Source organism: Lethenteron reissneri, chromosome 26 (genome assembly GCF_015708825.2).
Source record: "Lethenteron reissneri isolate LAM-NWPU_2019-01 chromosome 26, ASM1570882v1, whole genome shotgun sequence".
Lineage (NCBI taxonomy): Eukaryota > Metazoa > Chordata > Hyperoartia > Petromyzontiformes > Petromyzontidae > Lethenteron > Lethenteron reissneri.
Window position 1 is genome coordinate 6,175,359 of NC_083804.1, and position 19,632 is coordinate 6,194,990.

Below are 19,632 nucleotides of genomic sequence, written 5' to 3' on the forward strand. Positions count from 1 at the left end.
GTTGGCACCCTTGCAGTTCCACTGAAAGTTTATTTTAATTTTGTCTCCAATGTGAATGCCACGATTGGCACGTGCAGACATCTGTGTGTGTGTGGATGTCTTTGTTGGGTGGAGGAGGGTGGGTCGGTGGAGCAGTGGTTAGCGCGCCGCGCTACAATACTCGGTGGCTCGAGTTCGATTCCCGATTATCTAAACCGGTCCTGGGCCTCAGCCTCACAATGCGCACACGGTGCGGTGTGTAAACATCGCCGCGAGGGAGACAAAGGCGGCCGGGCATGACGCTAACCGCAAAACTCGTCTTTTGTAGGTTGATCACTACCAGCACTTGCCCGAAAAGTCTGTTCAGGCTATACAGGGGATCTTTGTCTTTGTGTGAATATCTCGACGCATGCGAGTGTGTGTGAATGTCTTTGCGTGATCAGTTTCAGTATCGGTCGGACCCTGTGTGCATGTCGAGGAGGAGGAGAAGGAGGTCGGCAAGGGAGGAGGTCTCTGTCTTGGGTCACGATTGTTGCTCGGACCCTATGAGTTTGCGGTGTCTCTCTCCCCATGGTCGCGAGGATTTTTCTCCGGGTCCTCCGGTTTTTTGCCTCCACATTTCGAATCGTACGCTTAGAATCATTGGCGGCTATAAATGTCCAGGTGATAAGCCACTTCGTTGAGCTATCATTTGTGGCGAGGTCGCTTCTGGGAAAAAAAAAGAGCTACACAGCTCAGTGGCACTTACCTGGGAAAGTCTTACGTATCTTGGTGTAAGTGAGTAGGAGGAGCGGTGCTGTGTGGCTGGGTTTGTCGACAGCAGAGGGCAGTGCCGCAACGTCCACTGTCTTACTGGACCACGTGCCAGCAGGTCTATCCGCCCTGACATCACCGGCCCGCACGGACCAGCAGAGTGACGGGATTTTTGCACACAGCGTTGGTGTGTAACGGTGTTTTTTTCTGCAATATTTTGCTGTCTTTTCTTGGATTTTCTGTTTGCACTCAGTCACATATTCACTTTAAGAAGTTTTTTTGTTCATGTTTTTGTTTTTTGTTTGTTGCGGTTGCACCCGATTCAAGAGCCGAATGGCTCACAGGGCTATACCTAATAAATGAACTTGAACTTGACGCGTGGCCACATCACGAACCCCATGGCGTGGGGAGGCCCTCGTCCAGCAGCGGACTGATACAGGGGCTTTGCATGTGTAATGACAAAGGAGCCTGCATGCGGTGTGAGGGAACTGGTGGCCACGGGAGGTAATGACAGGGGAGTCAGCCTGCAGTATGGATGCACCAGTGGCCACGGGAGGTAATGACAGGGGAGTCAGCTGTGAGTGCGAAGGGACTGGTGGCTACGGGAATGATCGAGAAGGGAGCGTGGTCAGGCGAGGGAAGAAGACGGTGGAGTCTGCTGGTGGAGCGAGCGTCCAGAGCCAGCGAGAAGTTTCGAGAAGGGGGGCGTGGCCTCGTGTCGGTATAAAAGGGGGAGATGCGCGGGAGACTCGGGGCTGTTGCAGTGGGGGTCTCCGCCTGATGCCAAGTGAACGTGTCTTCAATAAAGTGCCATCTCAAGAGAAGCGTGTCAAGTCGTCATTACACACGTACAACCAAATTGTGATGTCGTCCATGATAAGCGAGTAAATTCAATGCCCAAACAAGAATCGGGTGGCGTGTGCTCACCTCTGCTATTGAGCCAGAGGCTGTGGTGGAATTCCCGGCTCCACTGGCAGTACCCAGTCTCCAGAGAAACCACGTTTGAGTTGTCGAGTCCCGGTGGGGCCCGACAGCTTTACACGTGGCATTTCTGAATTAACAGCCAGATGTTACACCAAGTACTCTATAGACGTTGCACTAAGTAAACTGATGTCAACGACGCTGACTTTTAAATTTCGATTTAAAGCTTTCGTGACGAGTAGACAGACTCTGTCTACTCGACAGACCTGCTCTCCACCTGAGGACGGCTGCTTGCGTTGTGGCCAAAACGTCATGAGAATTATTTTATTATGTTTTATTTTTATTACTTTATTATTTACATTCTACGTGACTTTACCGAAAGAACCAAGAAGACGCTGACTTTGTATCTGAAATGTCCGGGTGAATTTTTTTTATCTCCCTTCCCAAATTCAAATAACGATTGTTGCGAGAATTGTTGCAATTCTCTTCGACGTTTAAACCCCGCTGAATTGTCGCTCCCTCTAAAGCGGATGTGCACTGGGCCTCTGTGGGCCTGTGCTCGGAAAAATAAAATAACTAAAGCCTTCCCTTCCTGAAACGTACATTGAAATTGAAATCCCGTCGGAGCAGTGGCTGTTTCGAAACGGTGCAGACAATGACTGGAAACGAAATAACCCAATTCACAGCAGTCGACTCTGCTCGTCGAGAGCGGTGGAGGGTGGTGTGAAGTGGTGTCGGTGGCCAAAAATATATTTCATATTTAATTTTAAACGCGGTATCCTTCCATACACCAAAGTATAGATTTGAGCTCGCGTTTCTGTCGCGTTGAGTTACTAATCTGACTCTCAGTCCATTACAGTAAGAGGATACTCAATTGTATCCAATATAAACACAATCACTGAAGAGTGACTTGGAGGGGTGGGGTGGTGTCTTGTGTGTGGAATCACCTCGTTGCGTTTGTCGGACCCATTTTTAGACTGATCAAAATAGTAAGGATTTGTTGAGGTGACCAGCTGCCTCAGTGGACTACCGTAATGCCCCATCACAGTACATGAGCCTCCACCACTGAAATTCTGGGTTCAAATCCAGGCAAACCACCCACAACTTAAAAACGGTGTTCTCAAGTTGAAGTGAGTCGATTGATGCAGTCCGGTTACCAATGACTTGAACTAACAAAAAAAATTCTCTTCATTCTGATTATTCCACATCTGAGATTTACAGATTTTGGCTTGATTGACATGTGCACATCCGATTAGCACGGTTGACTAAGTACGGTGCGAAAGAAGTTCAACATACACACACATACATTTGTATGCCCATGTACAGCCCAATTGGCAATCCACCACCGGATGAGGGTGCCCCTACATCGTACGGATCACGGTGTTTTTTTTTTATGATTCTTTGACACTCTGGCCAGAGCGGTTTGGCGAAGGTGGGGTGGCATACACGTTTGCTAACGTAGTACGGTTCAGCAAAACTGCCTGGACATTTGGGAAAAGTACTTTTGGAGCTCATTGTATTCCTCCAGTATAAGCAAATATGTTGATTCTGATTCGGATTACTTTTGTTGCACTGTCATCCGATGTCCACAACACGGGCCCCAGGCAGCAGCCTGCAGAAAATTATAAAAAAAAAATAAACATCGGGGCTCAGCACCCTGCTTAGCCCCGAAGAATCTGATGAGATGGGGAATAGGCGACATTCGCATGACTTTAAATTCATGCAAGGTGCGTTGGGGAGTTCCCACGATGACCTCGGCAATCCAAATGAATTTCGCGACAGTGTGCAGTAAATCACACACGACACAGACGAGAAGGCGGTCACGTCATCATTAATGAGTGAAATAACATCCACATTTGCTTATCTATCTGCATAGTTTATGTCTCAATTCACATGCAAAATTTTTTGCAAAGTAAACTTAAACAATATCATAATTATCGTTGTTATCAATTAGAGTAATAATGTAATTTTTTTTAGTTTTACATGAAAACACACACTTTAACAATACTGGGCAAAACATCGTGAATGCTGGTAAAAGTGTCCGTAGCTTCTGCAGACATTGTATATAATATAAATACTATAGCCTTGTGATTCTTTTTTTTACATTTTAATTCTTTTTTCTTTTTTTTTTACTAAAAATTGCCAGATTTACAGAAGGCATGCACAAAGCTTGTGGCTATGTGGCCACTTCAAATGAACAAAACATCATTCTGTTTGGGTAAATCACTCATTGTCTACCACAATCCCCCACAGCCCTCGAGTTCAAATCATACATATATATTTTATCTTTTGCACAACTGTACATTGGTTAACTCTTGAAGTTTGTGTATATATAATTATCTCCATGTAAATGAGTTCAATTCCACTGTCAAATTGTAACGCGTTTGAAAGCGTCTTGTGTTTCGTGCTGATTTCACAGCGATTTGCCTTTTCGCGGTTATTACGCATCTTACGAAGTTTTAAATGTTTTCTTGTAATTAATATTTTTACAATATTTCCCCAGCCTCTCTTGAAAGAGATGCGTGCGTACTAATCTATTTCTGCTTCATCATTCATCACCAATACTAAGTGTGGCAAATTGGCGTGACTGCATCTGGAATAAATGTACTTTATAAGAAAAAATTACCGCTCTAATCTGATTCTCAATTAATCACATTCAGTGCGACACAAGTCTTTAAAATAATTGGGGAAAACATGTTTGCAATCAGGTGGCTGGGTATACCCCGAAAGTCAATTCTATTACAACGAACCCAACTGGAGCACCCGCCGATGCCAAAGACACCGTGGTGCCACTCTGTGCGTGTAGACCATTGTGCGAAAGTCACAGCCCAAATATCAACTTTGAACCCCGCGCACTGCTCATTTTAAAATAAACCATCCTTAGCTCTCAGATGTGCGTTTTTCGGGTTTGAGCCGCGTCTTGTACGGCATTACGTCTCACGTCTCGCCCCACGCGTGCTGGCAGCTCCTTTCCCGTCTCGATGCGCGCGGCGCGAAACGTCGGACTTGGCGCCGGACAACACGCGGCGGTGCAACCGGAAAACGGACATCGCCGGGAGCTGTACAGCGCGACCTTGAAAACCAACGCAGTCCTTTGTCTCGAGCCCCGGGTCTGCTTTACAAAATACAGTGACACTGATATGGCGTCTCATCACAGAATTACCGCATGTTTTGTCTCGCGTATTAAAGTGAGCTCAAAAGTGTAAAGGGGCAGCGTTGCGCGTGCCGTAGCTTTGCTCGCGACGACCAGTCGGCGTTTCCCCTTTTTTCAAAAAAATCTCAGCCACGACGGACGAACGATGGCCGATTTTTTTTGGCCACGAGTCCGCGGTGGCCGGGTCAACGAGAGGTCGCGTGGCAGGAGACGGTCGCCGCGCGTGCGAGTGAAGTCGACGGCCGTGACTGGCCCTGGCGGCGCGCTCATTCATGCTGCGTGGAGTCGTGGGGCCGCGCGTACGCGCGTGAAAAAAACCGACCAAGCTTGGCCTTTTGGCGAAGCAGAGCACGACATTAGGCGGCCCGGTGGCCGTGAAAAAAGGCAAGAAAACGGCGAGGAAAATTTCTCGCAACGAAAGTAAGACGGCAACAACAACAACAACAAAAATCGTAAGTTACATTAAATAAATGACACATTCATTAATTTTTTTTATCTCCCCGTCCTCCAGCAACACCGTAGGCTGGGGTGGATAAACGCAAAAAAAGTTCGACTTTTAAAAAAAAAAGCACGACAGTTATTTTTTTCAAGAAGGCAACAATCCCTGCTTATGAATGATAAATAAAGGCGATAAATGAATTCAAGTTTGAGCCGTTCACAAAAGAGGGCATGCAACGTTGCTTAAAAACTGAGCGCCGTCCATCTCTCGCTCGGCAGCTGAGATCACGGAGAGAGAGATAAAGATGGAGAGATGTCCGCATGGCGAACTCTGCGGCCACGAAATCTGCGTACTGAAGGTGTACGAGACGAGAATATCGACTGACGGTCCCCGCTGCGGGTGTCTGCCTCTCGAGTATGTTCACTGTCTGTACTTTTCCACACTGCGATGACAGTTTCACAATTTCATCAATAATCGACCCCCCCCCCCCCCCACATACCCACCCAACAGTCCTACGGCATATTGTGTGAAAGCGCGTGTATCTCATCAAACGATGATTTTGTCATCTTCACATTTTCAGTTTAGGACATTCTTTTCAGATGCTGCTGATTCGAGTCGGTGAATTTTCCCGGTCCAGCGAACGCCATCCATGGTCATCGCTCGGCTTGTTGAATGTACGACGAGGACAGTGATGACGAACTTGAGTTCCTTGTCCGCCACCCGATTCTTTTGATTCTCAAATAGTTTGCGTTAAGTTTCAACGAATTAATTACCAACCGCACCACCGGTGCACAATCTGATAGCGTATACCGTATACTACGCATGCCATGGTTTTAATCATTTTCTACAGGGGGGGAATCAGAATGGTTTTGAGAACGGGATAATAAAAGTACATCACTCCATGTACCAGCTCACTCCTGGAACTTTGCCAATAGTCACCGCATGCTTATTCTACCTCGTGTAATGTTGTGGCACTTGATTTGTACATACAGGTGGAGGGGCGGGGGGCTTCAGAACCAGATGACTCGGGGAGTTTGTGAAGGCCATGTCAGAGCTCCAAACCAATTATTAGATTATCATGCCTCGCGAGGCAATGATCTCAGCCTAGTCACCGATTAGTGCACAAAAAAACGATCATATGACGGTAATATTGCCACCTGTCCTGGTTTTCCCAGGATTGTCCTCTTTTAGTTGGTAGCTGCCCTCCTGGGAAATCTGCAAGTCTTTCCGGGACATTAAAAGTTCCAGGTTTTTTTGTCGTTTGTTCAACAACAAGATGATGCATTTACATGCAGTTCCGCCCCTCTTCCGGGCATTGTGAGATATTCATCTGCCCGTGATCGGAGTTGGCAAACCCCCTTATGAGGAAGTATCCTGGAAAAACGTGATAATCCATTAAGTCGGCGTATTGTTTACATCAGGCAGGTTAAGTGGATGAAGACAAAAAAGTAAATTATCAAGTTAATTGTGCGACCATCTATCAGGAAATTTTAAACTAAACTATTTTTTATTTTACCAGCTAAGACCCACTGAGCTTTATAGCTCTTTTTCAGAAGCGACCTGGCCACAAATGATAGCTGAACGAAGTGCCTTATGTGGAAATGTATAGCAGCCAAATTTTCTAAACATATGTTTCTAAAGGACGATGGGACAACCGGAGGACATGGAGAAGAATCCACGCGACCACGGGGAGAACATGCAAACTCCAAACATACATGCGTCAGGGTTGTGGTTGAACACACAACCTCCTGTAAACCAGGCGAAGCAGATAAGATCTCTCCACCTGGACACCCACTTGCAACCCACTTATAAAAAATTGGGTTGCAAAGAAGATTCTACTTAGCAAATGAGGCAGTTTTTTTGGGATATTCTAAAATATACGCCGTGGCTCATCAACGTTTTTCCATTTAAAAAAAGAGAGGGCTTATTAAATGAATCTGGTACAGGTGCCTTTGTCGTACAGTACATTGTCGATACGTTCAAGATGTGGGTGACCTTCTTGCATCACGCCCGCGACCAAAGCATCCCGGAATGCGACCGATTTTAAATCTGGAATCATTCGTGTAATCATGACATTGATTTTGTCCTTGGCCCCGGTATGTAAACCAATTAGAACTGTCATTGATAGAAATCATCTTTACACTCTTTCTTGATAAGGGGGGGGGGGGGTGGATAATTGCGATGTCGTGGCATTTCATGACGTACTCTGACCGACTCTTCCGTCTGCGCTGCTGCGGTGGTTGACGGCGCAATTCAGACTCGTCTGTGTCCCACCACTTGTTTTGTTTCGTAAACAAGCTGCAGATGACTACCCGCAATATGGAAGCCCATGTTTATGAATCGGGTGGCGTTTATATTTTGACTGTGAGGTTGCCCCCTCTGTGGAACTCTCCACGTGGCATCACGAAGCACGACTGAGACTAATGCCAAACCGGTGGATGAGAGAGAAATCGTGTCACGTGACGCCAACCTGATTTGTTTCAGAATCCCATTCTAAAAACATTGTGATTGCCCCATGTGACTATGGAGATGTGTGTATATTATACACGTGTAAAAGTAAACATTAAAAAAAAAATCCCCACCAATGGAAAGGAATAAATCAATGTTGAAGCCGGGATGATTCCTTGAAGGTAAGCGAAAGAGGTCCGGGCCTGCAATGTATTGCTCGTACACTGATAGAGGCAGAGCGCTCTTTAGAACTCTCTACAGAGCTCCCTCTAGAGAGGATAGTTTTGGCCTACTTCTCCACGCCGGCCAGACACATTGGAAGAGGCGCGAGTATGCAGACTTTTACCGTACCTCACGTGACCTTACAATCGAGTACCCGTGGCGAGCCCATTTATACTGCTTGGGGGACAGAAGCCAGAGATGGGCAATTATTTTCGCGCCACTGTTTCAAGGGCCGTGGCGTTGGCGTGAACCGGCGACCTCTGGATTGCAGGCCCAGCGTGCTGACCATCACAACACTGCGGCAGCATCCATTATCTTCAAGGTAGAGTGTTTTAAAAGTTACCTTGAAGAAAATGGATACAAATCAAAGTTTCTTCCTCTCCAATAACAGAAACGTATATATGTTCGCAAAGTATTTTTGTAAACTTAAAAATGCATTGAAGGTATTGATCAAAGTGCTTTTAAGCACAATTTGACAGTAGACACGCATCCCACAAAGTGTAGTAGTTAGTCACCCTTCCTGCCCGATTGATAAACTGCTGTAATCATAACACCAAATTGAATACATCATGGTTATAATTCCATCTATTGCATTGACAAACGAATCACATCGTGTTGCACCAATCGTGTTACACACCCTGTGCCTTTCCAATTTCACACCAATCTACAATGGGCCTCTCTACTCTGCCTATAACGTGAGGAGGACGGCCGTCTTCTTCTTTCGTATGGCTGCTGATGTAGTAGATGCAGAGCAACAACTACAATTTCACATTCAGGCGGTCAAGCCGGATAACTGCGTTCAGGAGGAGTGTATTTTGTGGATCGGGTCGTTGCGTGGTTATACGTTGTACGCTCTCTGTTCGGGATGACCACAGTCGCACACGACTGGAGAGTTTATCATTTACAATGTGTGCATCAGCGATCCGCATCTGTCGAGGAGGATGGCCTGAATTATGTGTTCATCTGTCTGTGCATCTGTGGAGGTGGCTAGCGTTTGTGGCCTACAGTTCCCAGTCTTATTGGCATTATTTATTTCACAGAATTTTCTTGATGTGCTTTCCCAACATCGCTTTCACACGTGTGCCCTCATAGAGCAGGCCGTCTGCCGTGAATCTCAGCAGCCGTAGAGATTTACACACACATTTCTGCTTGAACAACACATCCACTTCACCCATCTTGTTTATGGCCAGCACCGAGTGCCTCCGCGTGCCTACAAGCGGACGCTGTTACATCGCCACGGTGGGACTGCCAATCGATGGGCAGAGGCAGTTGCAGTCTGCACACATGTTAGCATGATGGACTTTGATAAACGCTTCTGGTATATACCTTGTATATATTCACTCGAACACCGCAAACACACGCGCGCGCACATATATTGTTTCACTGCAGTAGCATTCTCGCTTTTTTTCCCTGCAACGTAGATAATTAACAAATGCCCCTTCACGTGCAAAGGCCAAGGAGAATCCTGTGGGTTGTTCACATTCCCGTGAGAAGTCCACAAAAGCTATAGATAGCTGAGCCTCGTCCTTGAGGACCAACTCCACCCTTGCTCATATCCAATGCCACCTTCATGGCGATGAACGGGAGCGTGTGGGAGGAGAGTACGGGCACCAGGGAGAGCTCAGAAATTTGGAAATTAAAAGAAAAAAAAATATTGAACCACCATTATATTCTGTGCTTGACTAGGACAGGCCGAGCAGCGGCTTGAGGGAACAAACTTGGGAATGTTACCGGCACGAGGTATGGGTTTTATTGCCACTGTGCCACTGCCGATCTATTCTGCTTCTTCTGTGGCCTCTACCTCAGACCGTGCCCTTCGGGTGACGCGGGTCGAGGTGGATCCCGATGATGGCTGGGGCCACGTCCTTCGCTGATGTGTCGGCTCCATTGCGGTTGGAAATGCGTGGGGGCATCGTGTTGATTGACCAGCTGTAAAGAAAGAAAAATGGGGGGGACATAAATAGCCATCGTAACTTAATTTTTGCCCGAGAGAGCAATCTCAACCAGGACATCCTCTGACGTTTGGTGTTGTGCTCTGATATAGTCTCGCCAGGATATTAGATACGGGTATAGATCCAGTGGTTTGTATCATTATTGGCTTATCTACAATGATGTTTGTCACATGACAATTAACCTGATGTTTTTATTTTCAGAGCTGTAATTTATCCAAATAAAGTGTAGAAACCAAATGTAATCTGGTTGTTATTTTTAGCGTGTGTTATAGATAGATTTTTGTTGTTGTTTAGTACTTTCCATATGAATGTGGAAAATAACACTGGTTCGAGATCAAGTTGAGTACCGCTCAATGTTTATTTGAGCAAAGGAGCACATTGGCTTTTTTTTGTAATTCATTAAAGCCACTGATCTCTTCTCAAATATTTGGATCACTGATATTTCAACTGGGATTAAATAAAATATGAGCTTATTATCTCAGGTATCCATCAGGAAAGAGCCATCGTGTCGTGGTAGGGCTGCTAACAGAACAACATCTGCAATCACTTAGCAAACTCTCTTAATGCGATCGCCATACTTGGCCTACCAACATGTTAAAATTTACGACAATTAACCTTTTTTAATTTTTACAATGTAAAAAAAAAATGCCAAATACAAAATATCATCCATAGAACAATCGCCAAATGTGTCCGTTCTTGAGATCTTGTATCGGGGCGCACCGGGGGGCCGTGTCGGCTTTCCGAACCTGCCTAACAAAGGCTTTCTGGACGGCCGGTTCATAATGGTCGGGCGATTGACACTGGGCGCCCGTTAGCGGCCAAGAGGCAGAAGGGGTTTCACGCTCCAGTCTCTGCGCTTCGTGCATCTTTTACGCGATCACTCTGCAGCCACTGAAATGTGACTGACCTCCCTGTTCAGTCACTCTGGTCCCCCCCCTACTCCATCAATTTGTACCCGGGGGACGCGCGGACCGAACACCGTCAATGTTTTGCCCTGCGACGATCGGGTCCCTGTGGAATTTTGACGTTTACAGCCTCGGGTTTTGGAGATGGTTTACAGCCCCACTGGGTTTAGATGGATGGGTGATGAGAGTGGGTTTTTTGTGTTTGCTTGCTTGCCATGTTTTACGAACAATATTCAAATGTTGTCTTTCGTATGAAGTATGTTAGGAGTAGGTCGTAGAGGTAGGTTGAGGAATTAATAAATAAGGAAAAAATGACAGGGGTCACGGATGTTGCTGCTGTTAAAGCATAATAAATCAATCGAAAATGGACAGGACGCATCATGAGAACAGCTGACGAGAGCTGAGAGGCGAAACTAATGACGGAGCGAGATGACGCCAAAGCATTCAGAGACCACTTTTGGACAGGAGCAACTGAGGAAATAGAAGAAAATTTGGGGCGGTTTGCCCATCAGTGGGAAGTTACGGGCTGACAACAACAATCGTTGTTTTTGCAGATGCAACCATGAGCAAATCCTCCTTTGCTTTCATTTCCCTTTGTCCGCTAGCAGGATTTTTTTTTATTTTTTTTGTTTTGCTCGGTCTTGTGGTCACTATTATATGTGGCCTTGCTGATCTGTGCTTGGTCCTTACAACTCTGTTAATAGTGACTGCTGTTGATAATTGTTTTTTTTACCCTTTTATCTGGCAACAAAACTGGCACCTTTTTTTACAAGGAGTCATGTTTGCATAGACCACAATACCTGCAGTCATAATGCAAACAAAAAACATAACTCTGATAATGTATGCACTGTTCTTGAGGTTCCAATGGTTTAAATGCTTACCCCGAGCTCTCATACTCTGATGGTGCATTGTCTTTGAGTTGTGCGCCTTTTGGCGTCATCTGGTCCAACACCATGTGAGACTAGGCTCTAAGGAAAGCTGTCTCGGGTGTGGACCAATCAAATTCAAGGACAGTGCATACATTATCAGAGTTATGTTTTTGTTTGCATTATGACTGCAGGTATTGTGGTCTATGCAAACATGACTCCTTGTAAAAAAAGATGTCAGTTTTGTTGCCAGATAAAAGGGTAAAAAACCAATTATCATATTTTTTCTTCTGGCAAATGAGGTTCCAATGGAGTGACTGCTGTTGTCCTGTGTGTGCCAGGACCAGAACGGAGGAACCGGGAGGGGGTGGCAGGGTGAGTGGTGGGGGGCAAATCTCGATCCCAGACGGCTCATTTAACGTGGCCCGTGGCATCATTCAAATTTACTGTTAAATACGATCCGCAGTGGATTTGAAATTGAATGAAGTTAACCACGTGAGTCAGCATTTAGATGTCGTAGTTACGTGACGCGTTGGGGGTGCAGCCCTGGCAAATGTGTTATAGTGCACCTTCTGTTAGTAGAGAAATACTGTACTTTCTTTTATCGATGTACGTTTATATCACATCTCCTTTCTACCTCTGAAACGTCCTCTGTATAATCTACATTGATGTCATCTCTGTTCTCTTTCTTTCCAGCTGTTTGACTACATCTCTCGTATTTCTCATCTCCAACTTCTATCACTTCCAAACGCGTTTCTCATCTCTTTCTCACATCTCTATAATGAATACATATCTCGATTATCTCTTGATTTGTATTGTTATTTAGACATATGTGTTCAATGCTAGTCAATGCAGGCCTCAATCCACAATGTTTGGAAATAATAATCCCTGCTCCATGCCCTTTTCCCACTGTCACATTTTTATTAAATTTTGGTGCAGCGGTGAGTCAATCACGTTTGCTCTTTGTTCGCACGTAGGGCTGCCAACTCTGAGATATGAAAAAATCTAGATGTATCGTGGGAAAATAAATTTCTCACAATGCCAGAAGGGGAGAGAACTACATGCGGATGTTTTGTCTTGAGCGGTGGATTATTGCTCGATTATGCAACTGACACAATCCTGGACGAAAAATGTCACGGGAAGACTTTGCAGATTGCCCAGGACAGCTGCCCCAACGAGAGGAACGCTCTTGGGAAAACCAGGGCAGGTGGCAACCTTATTTACACGCCACCACATCCCAGTCATTTCACACGACTCTAACCACACAGAACAATGAAGCCCATTAAGGCATTAATTATGGTGCACTGATTGCAATTATGAAGCATAATTGTACATTGCATTTTGTGCAGTCATTGGTGACTAGGCCGAGACGTTCAGCTCAGAACACTTTAACACCTGCTTTATTCATGGGTGGTTGTAGCCTGCGATATTTATTATTTAACCATAATATTTTATTTTTATAATAAGGTGAGAGTGCTTTGAAACGCATAATCACGAGTCGTGTAAAAATCCGTCGATTAAAATAGATTTTTTCATTCACAATACATGCGAGTATGAGAATCGATTACTTTTCATCTGTATATGTTGTATGTAATGGGCTCACGTGACCCCTGCAGCCACCAGAGGCCGCTAAACTTAACACATTGTTAAATGGAATTAATTATTCAATATAATCGCTACCCTGAATCGTGACAATTTATGGAATTTATTATTTATCGCAGGAATTAAATTGTTCCACTCGTAATAATCTCCTTCCCAAGGGGGTCACCTTGTTCATGATGGTTAAATAAAATATCCGTCTTTTCTTAGGTGCAGTAAATGTTTCCAATTGCATTTGCCTTAATCTCCCAAATGAAGATGCCAACGAGTTTTCGATGTCCACTTCACAGTAGACAGCATTGCTTTAAATAATAGGCATGACACACCCTGCATCAATTAAACAGTGGCTCGATCAGACCATGAACCCTCGACTCCTTGAACATGTTGTCAATAGTTCACCAATATTCCAGTTTCACTGAGCACATCCGAGCCGTGCCAGCACGGGGCCCTCACGGCACGGGTTGTTTTTCCATTGGTCATTTGGCAAGCTGGGCCAGAACCAAACCGTGATACTCTGGCCTCACAACGCATCGACGTGAGGCTCGAGGCCGAGCAGTGGTTGGCGTCAGGCTCAGGATTTTTGTCTTACGTTGCATCTACATGCGACTGAACTAAGGTGACGTTTGAGGCACAGGTCGAGTTCTGCAGTAGGAAAAAAACAACGACTTGGCGCCTCTTGAACCCTGCCAGGCTGGCTCGGCACGACCCCAAGCACGGCTCGATTGTGGTGGAAAAGAGATATAAGAGTTAGGCGATACCAGCCACTACAGAAACACACCCAAAGTGTGTTTAGGTAGTTCAATCTTGATTTGAAGCTTTCGTGACTGCAGGAATCCATACTCTTTGGTTCTTTCGGTAAAGTCGTGATATATTTTTTTTTCTACCTACGTGACTTTACCGAAAGAACCAAAGAGTATGTGTTTAGGTACATATATTTACATTTAAAGTTTAATTGGGTTTTTTTCAGTGCGTACATTTTTTTCATACTGTATCCCATTAATCATCCCTTTGCTAAGTGTACTAATTACCTCAGATTGTTCCTTCATGAAAACTGAGTATTCAACAAATGAAAACAGTCCAAACCTAATTGAGTTACTCATTATTGCGAGTGGGTGTGGGTCACTGATTGAACTCGTGTGATCTAGATAAATTGAACTTGTGTGTAGCCGTTATGTAGCACAATGGGTAATGGAAATATCAGAATACCCATTAGCGAAAAAGGTCGGGTATATCTTTCCACAATTAAAGACTCAACAAAACAAATGTTAAAAAAACAACGGGGTGTACAACTCACCACAACGTGAACTCGTCTTTCCACGACCACCGTCACCGCCACCACCACCACCGCCGCAGCTTCTTCCATCATTTTCAATCCACCGTAGCCACCAACCCCGCACGCCGCCCTTGTAATGTAGCAACCCGCATCGTAACCAATCGCCATCTCTCCGGTGACCGATTCTCACCTCCAGCAACATCTGCGCGCTGCCATCATCAAGCTCCCCAGCCTCCCTCCCATCGCCATGACGATCCTCCTCCTTGCAGCCAAGCCTGGTGTCATCCCCAAAGGCCTTCTTCAAGAGGCTCGGTACAAAAAAGAAATGACTCCTTGAACAAACGAAAAGTGGCACTGTACATTCCGTACGAGTAAAGGGCTTGCAGATGCGACCGTGTTCTTCACGAGGATTTCATTTATTTTTGTTGACTCTCCATTTTTCTCTTCTTCCGTCCCGAGGTGTTTTTCATTTCTCAAAATATTCCCGATGCCATTGGGCGCTCTTGTCATCACCTTCATTTGTCATCATCTTACATTTTTAACGACTTTTGACATTGGACACTTGTTTGCTTTCAAATGAGCTCAGCAGATTCTATATGTGTGGTTTCAATCTTCTTCTTCTTACTGTCATGCGAGTTGTTAAATTCCACGGACAATTCCAGACAGATGTTTCGATGTCTCTTCATCGTATCGTATTGCGATTGATTTGCGTATCCTTTGAGAATGGTGTGCATCATAAACCGATGTAAACAGCTCGGGTCTTAACTTTTTCTAAGCTAAGCTATTCTTCTGTGCCGTCCATATTCTACATTGCCATGCCAGTATAGTGTTTACCAGCTCAGGCAGCAAGACATCTCGCTTCCAGTCATTCAGCAGACATCCACGCACACGCCTTTTCAGCAGACATCCACGCACACAGCTCACCGTGGTCATTTTTTTCAGTGTTTTTTTTTTGTCCGTTGCGTGAAAATGAAAGTTACAAAACAATTAGTGCCCAGTGATAGACACTTTGCAGCGGGGGGTGTTGAGAGGGGGGGCGGGGGGAGGAATATAACAGGGGGCGAGAGCGTTTTAAAAAGGCTCTAGAACGCACGGATACACACGGCCGGCAAGGAAGAATATTCCCCGTGCTGCTCAGCGCAGATTAATTTGCAGCACAGACTTGCGGAACACAAGAGCATGCAGCAGTGGATAGAGAACGTCGGCTATAAGCGGGCAGGTAGCGGGTCTATTTACAGAAAGAACAACGCTGCAGTTCAATATTCAAAGCCGATCGCTTTAGACGACAAAAATGCCTTAGGAATTGCAGGATTAGTAATATGTTTTTTGTGACCAAGAGCAGCCAACCATATTTGCAAATATAGCGATAAATATAGTGATCACGCCATAACCATATTTGTAGGTAGCCGACTGATTTCACCATGATCCTCTCTTTATTCTCCGTAGGTGATTGGATATTGTGAACGCGATGGCACAATCTCTTATTGAGAAGATTGTTAAAAGATTGAATGAGTGCATTGAGATTGGTGGAAGATGTGTCGTGGCTTTAAATGAAAGGTCGTGTTTTTTAATGTAATATCTCCCCCTTTTTGTAAGAAGAAAATTAAGTATGGAGATTTTTTTCCAGTAAAATTTAGGATGCATTTTTTTAGATTTTAAATATAGTATTTCTGATCATTTACATTTAAAGAACCAAAAACTATAATTTACATTGTTACTTAGTTGTGTGTCTTGAGGCTCACAAAAGTGGCGTCGCTCGAAGCAACGTCATATTAGCAACGCCGCTTCTCTCTTAGGAATAAGCCACAAAACGTTTTTATTGGATCGTCTTAAATTTCATGTCAAGCTCTGATTTGGGGATATTTTTTTCGCTATTAGTTAACCATCAAATCTGGAACATATCCACAACTCCCTTTAATTATGAGCGTGCTATCTGTGAAAGAATCGACCTCTATAAAAATAAGACGCCAAAATAAATGTCATCTTACTGGGGTTCGCTAATTAACAATACGCTTGCAGGCAATGGTTGAAACGACGATTCCAGTCGCAAGTCTCGCGGTAACCGTGTGATGTCCTCGTCGCGCGAGGCTTCGCTTGCGATGGCGGTTGGGGGTCTTTGCGAAGAGGGAGGAGGAGTAAGAAGAGGAAGAGTCATTGCGCACTTTTATTACTAAAGTGACATTGGCCGCGGTGCAGCGCTGCAGATATTAAAACCCCCCCACGAAGCTCCAAATGGGTGGAGGGACCGCAACCGCCACAATTATATTTAAAGGATTTTGTTTCGCACGACTTTCACACAGCGCGGGTTTAATGTGTTAAGAAAAGGATTGGGGGGTTTAAGGAGCTGGGGATCACGGTTCATGTTAGGACAGTGTTAGGGTTATTGCAGTGGGTAGGTGTGAGGGATCTAAAATGTATTGCTCATTCCACTGCTGGAGGAAGGGGCTGCACTTCGAGCTCTGGAGAGTGTCCCTCTGGAGGGTTTTTTTTGTTTTGGCCTACTCTTCCACTCGGCCAATACTCCTTGTAAGAGCTGGCAGCAGCCACTGACCAACTTGGGCTCGGGTTAATGTTAATGCAGTATAAGTGTGCACAAAGATAAGCGATAGCATCACTTTGCGTTTTTTGTATTGTGTTGAAGATTAATGTTTCAGTCGTGGCAAAGTTGTTGTTGTTAAGTGTTGTTGTTATAAGTTAGGAATAGTGTTAGGGTAATGGTTAGCCGAGAAGGCGTCCACCATGGAGTGATAAAATCAGCTCATGGTCAGTTTTCTCCATGGATTGTTGCATCACGAAACGATGATAGACAGCGATTGCTTGGGGAAACCTTCGATCGGTGTAGAGACAATGGACAATGATGATGGCGATGATAAAAAAAATCGTGTTAGGAATAGGTTTAATGTCAGCGGTATAGTTGGATTGGTTGAAACTGTGAGCAAATTTCAGGATAAACACGATTGCTGCGTTTCAGTTAAATCCAATGTTATTATTTCAGATGGAATAAGTAAAATGTTTGTCCAAAAGTCAAAGTATCTCTATCCTCAAACACGCACTGTTTAGGTAGTCTTTCCCTCGTGAACCAATAATAAACCATTCCACATTCCTATGACAGAGGGACATCTGGCAAATATCACAACCCCTATTCGCTTCCCAGAAAATGGTGCGTTATTTTATCCACCCTGGAGGATTAGTTAAGTAAGACAACCGACCTTGAATAAAACTTGCGTCCTACTGGCTGTGAGTCAAGCTCTCTGCAACGGCAGCACCTGGCCAAACATCAGTGTGAGAGATAGCTCCCATGCTCGTGCTACAATTATTGCTATGATTTGTGCTAAGTTTGTCGTATTTCTCTAAGTTCGCGTTATACGTTAGGGCACGGGGATAATGCTATGGTAAGGATTAATGTTCGCGCAACGGACAGTGTTATCTTTAAAACCCAGCTTAAATATACGCTGCCAAGCTTTGTGGTGTTCATTCAGACGCTGTCTTTCCGACAGACCTGTTCTTCACCTGAGGACGGCTGCTTGCGTTGTGGCCGAAACGTCGTAAGAATTGCATTTTATTATGTTTTATTTTTATTATTTTATCATTTCCCTTCTACGTGACTTTACCGAAATAACCAAGAAGATGAATCCCTGCAGTCACGAAAGCTTTAAATCTAAATTTAAGTGGGTTCAACTTTAATTGGAGACAGGATACCCGATCTGGATTTGAAACGTCGTGATATTTTATTTTTTACTTTATTTTTCTACCTACGTGACTTTACCGAAAGAAGCAAAGAGTAGGATACCCTATCTTTAGTCCCCTGCTTTGAGCTTCATTGCATTCGTTCCATTGCCATTCTGAGAGTTGGCCAGTGACACGTTTATCGAGTGTTTCATTGCCGTTGTCGCCACCTCCACTCGCCGCCCATGTTTGTGATGTCTCGAGGCGCGTGCTGAACACGCGGACGCGCTGCTACCGAAGGGTCGCATTCGGGGTGTCGACGATGACGACGAGTGGGGCGAACGCGATCACGCGTGACGATGGCGACGAACTGGCCCACCAACCACCAAAGCGCGACCGACTGACTGACGAGACCCATTTCGATTTAAAGCTTTCGTGACTGCAGGGATTCATCTTCTTGGTTCTTTCGGTAAAGTCACGTAGAAGGGAAATAATACAATAATAAAAATAAAACATAATAAAATCATTCTCACGACGTTTTGGCCAGAACGCAAGCAGCCGTCCTCAGGTGAAGACCAGGTCTGTCGGGGAGACAGCGTCTGACAGACCTGGTCTTCACCTGAGGACGGCTGCTTGCGTTGTGGCCGAAACGTCGTGAGAATTATTTTATTATTTTTATTTTTATTATTTTATTGTTTCCATTCTACGTGCCTTTACCGAAAGAACCAAGAAGATGACGAGACCCAGTTCACTACGTGGCCTGAAGGAACATGGACGCAGGTTCAAGATCATCTCCTGACGTTATTGGAGATGGCAGAGCACCGAGGAAGACCAAAATTAGTAACCGGCTACATATTATTTTGGGTCTTTCGGTAAAGCCATGTAGATGGGAAAAAAAATCTAATATTTGTGTGGAAACCCTCCCCGTAGATGCGGTTAAATCTTGACTTAAAGCTTTCGTGACTATTAAATATTGTATTTTCTATCTACGTGGCTTTACCGAAAGACCCAAATAATATGAATTCCTGCAGTCACGAAAGTTTGGTCAAGATTTAACCGTCTCTACCGGGAGGGTTTCCACACAACTATTATATCTTATATTATTTGTATTTTTATTTCTATGGACGTGGCATTACTGAAAGACCCAAAGAATACGGCTACATATGTTTACCGATGGCCTGACCTGATAAATACCAAATCAACAGTGATAGGTATTTACCCTTTCAACTGGTACAAAAACTGACACCTTTATACAAGGCATCATGTTTGCAATAACCACAGCACAAGCAGTCAAAATGCAAACAAAAAAAAACAACTCTGATAATGATATGCACTGTCCTTGAAGTTGATTGGTCCACACCCGAGACAGCTTTTCTTAGAGCCTAGTCTCCATTGGTGTTGGACCAGATGACGCCAAAAGGCGTACAACTCAAAAACAGCGCACTATCAGAGTAT

General features: G+C 44.7%; 1 long non-coding RNA gene across 1 annotated transcript; it reads right to left on the reverse strand.

The window, feature by feature from the left end:
* Positions 1–3,468: 3,468 nt before the first annotated feature.
* LOC133347552 (uncharacterized) lies at positions 3,469–18,695 on the reverse strand. The gene is made up of 2 exons (XR_009755730.1): positions 14,533–18,695; positions 3,469–9,845 (listed from the first exon to the last, which is right to left on the reverse strand). It is a non-coding gene; the product is annotated as an uncharacterized LOC133347552 (long non-coding RNA).
* Positions 18,696–19,632: the final 937 nt, after the last annotated feature.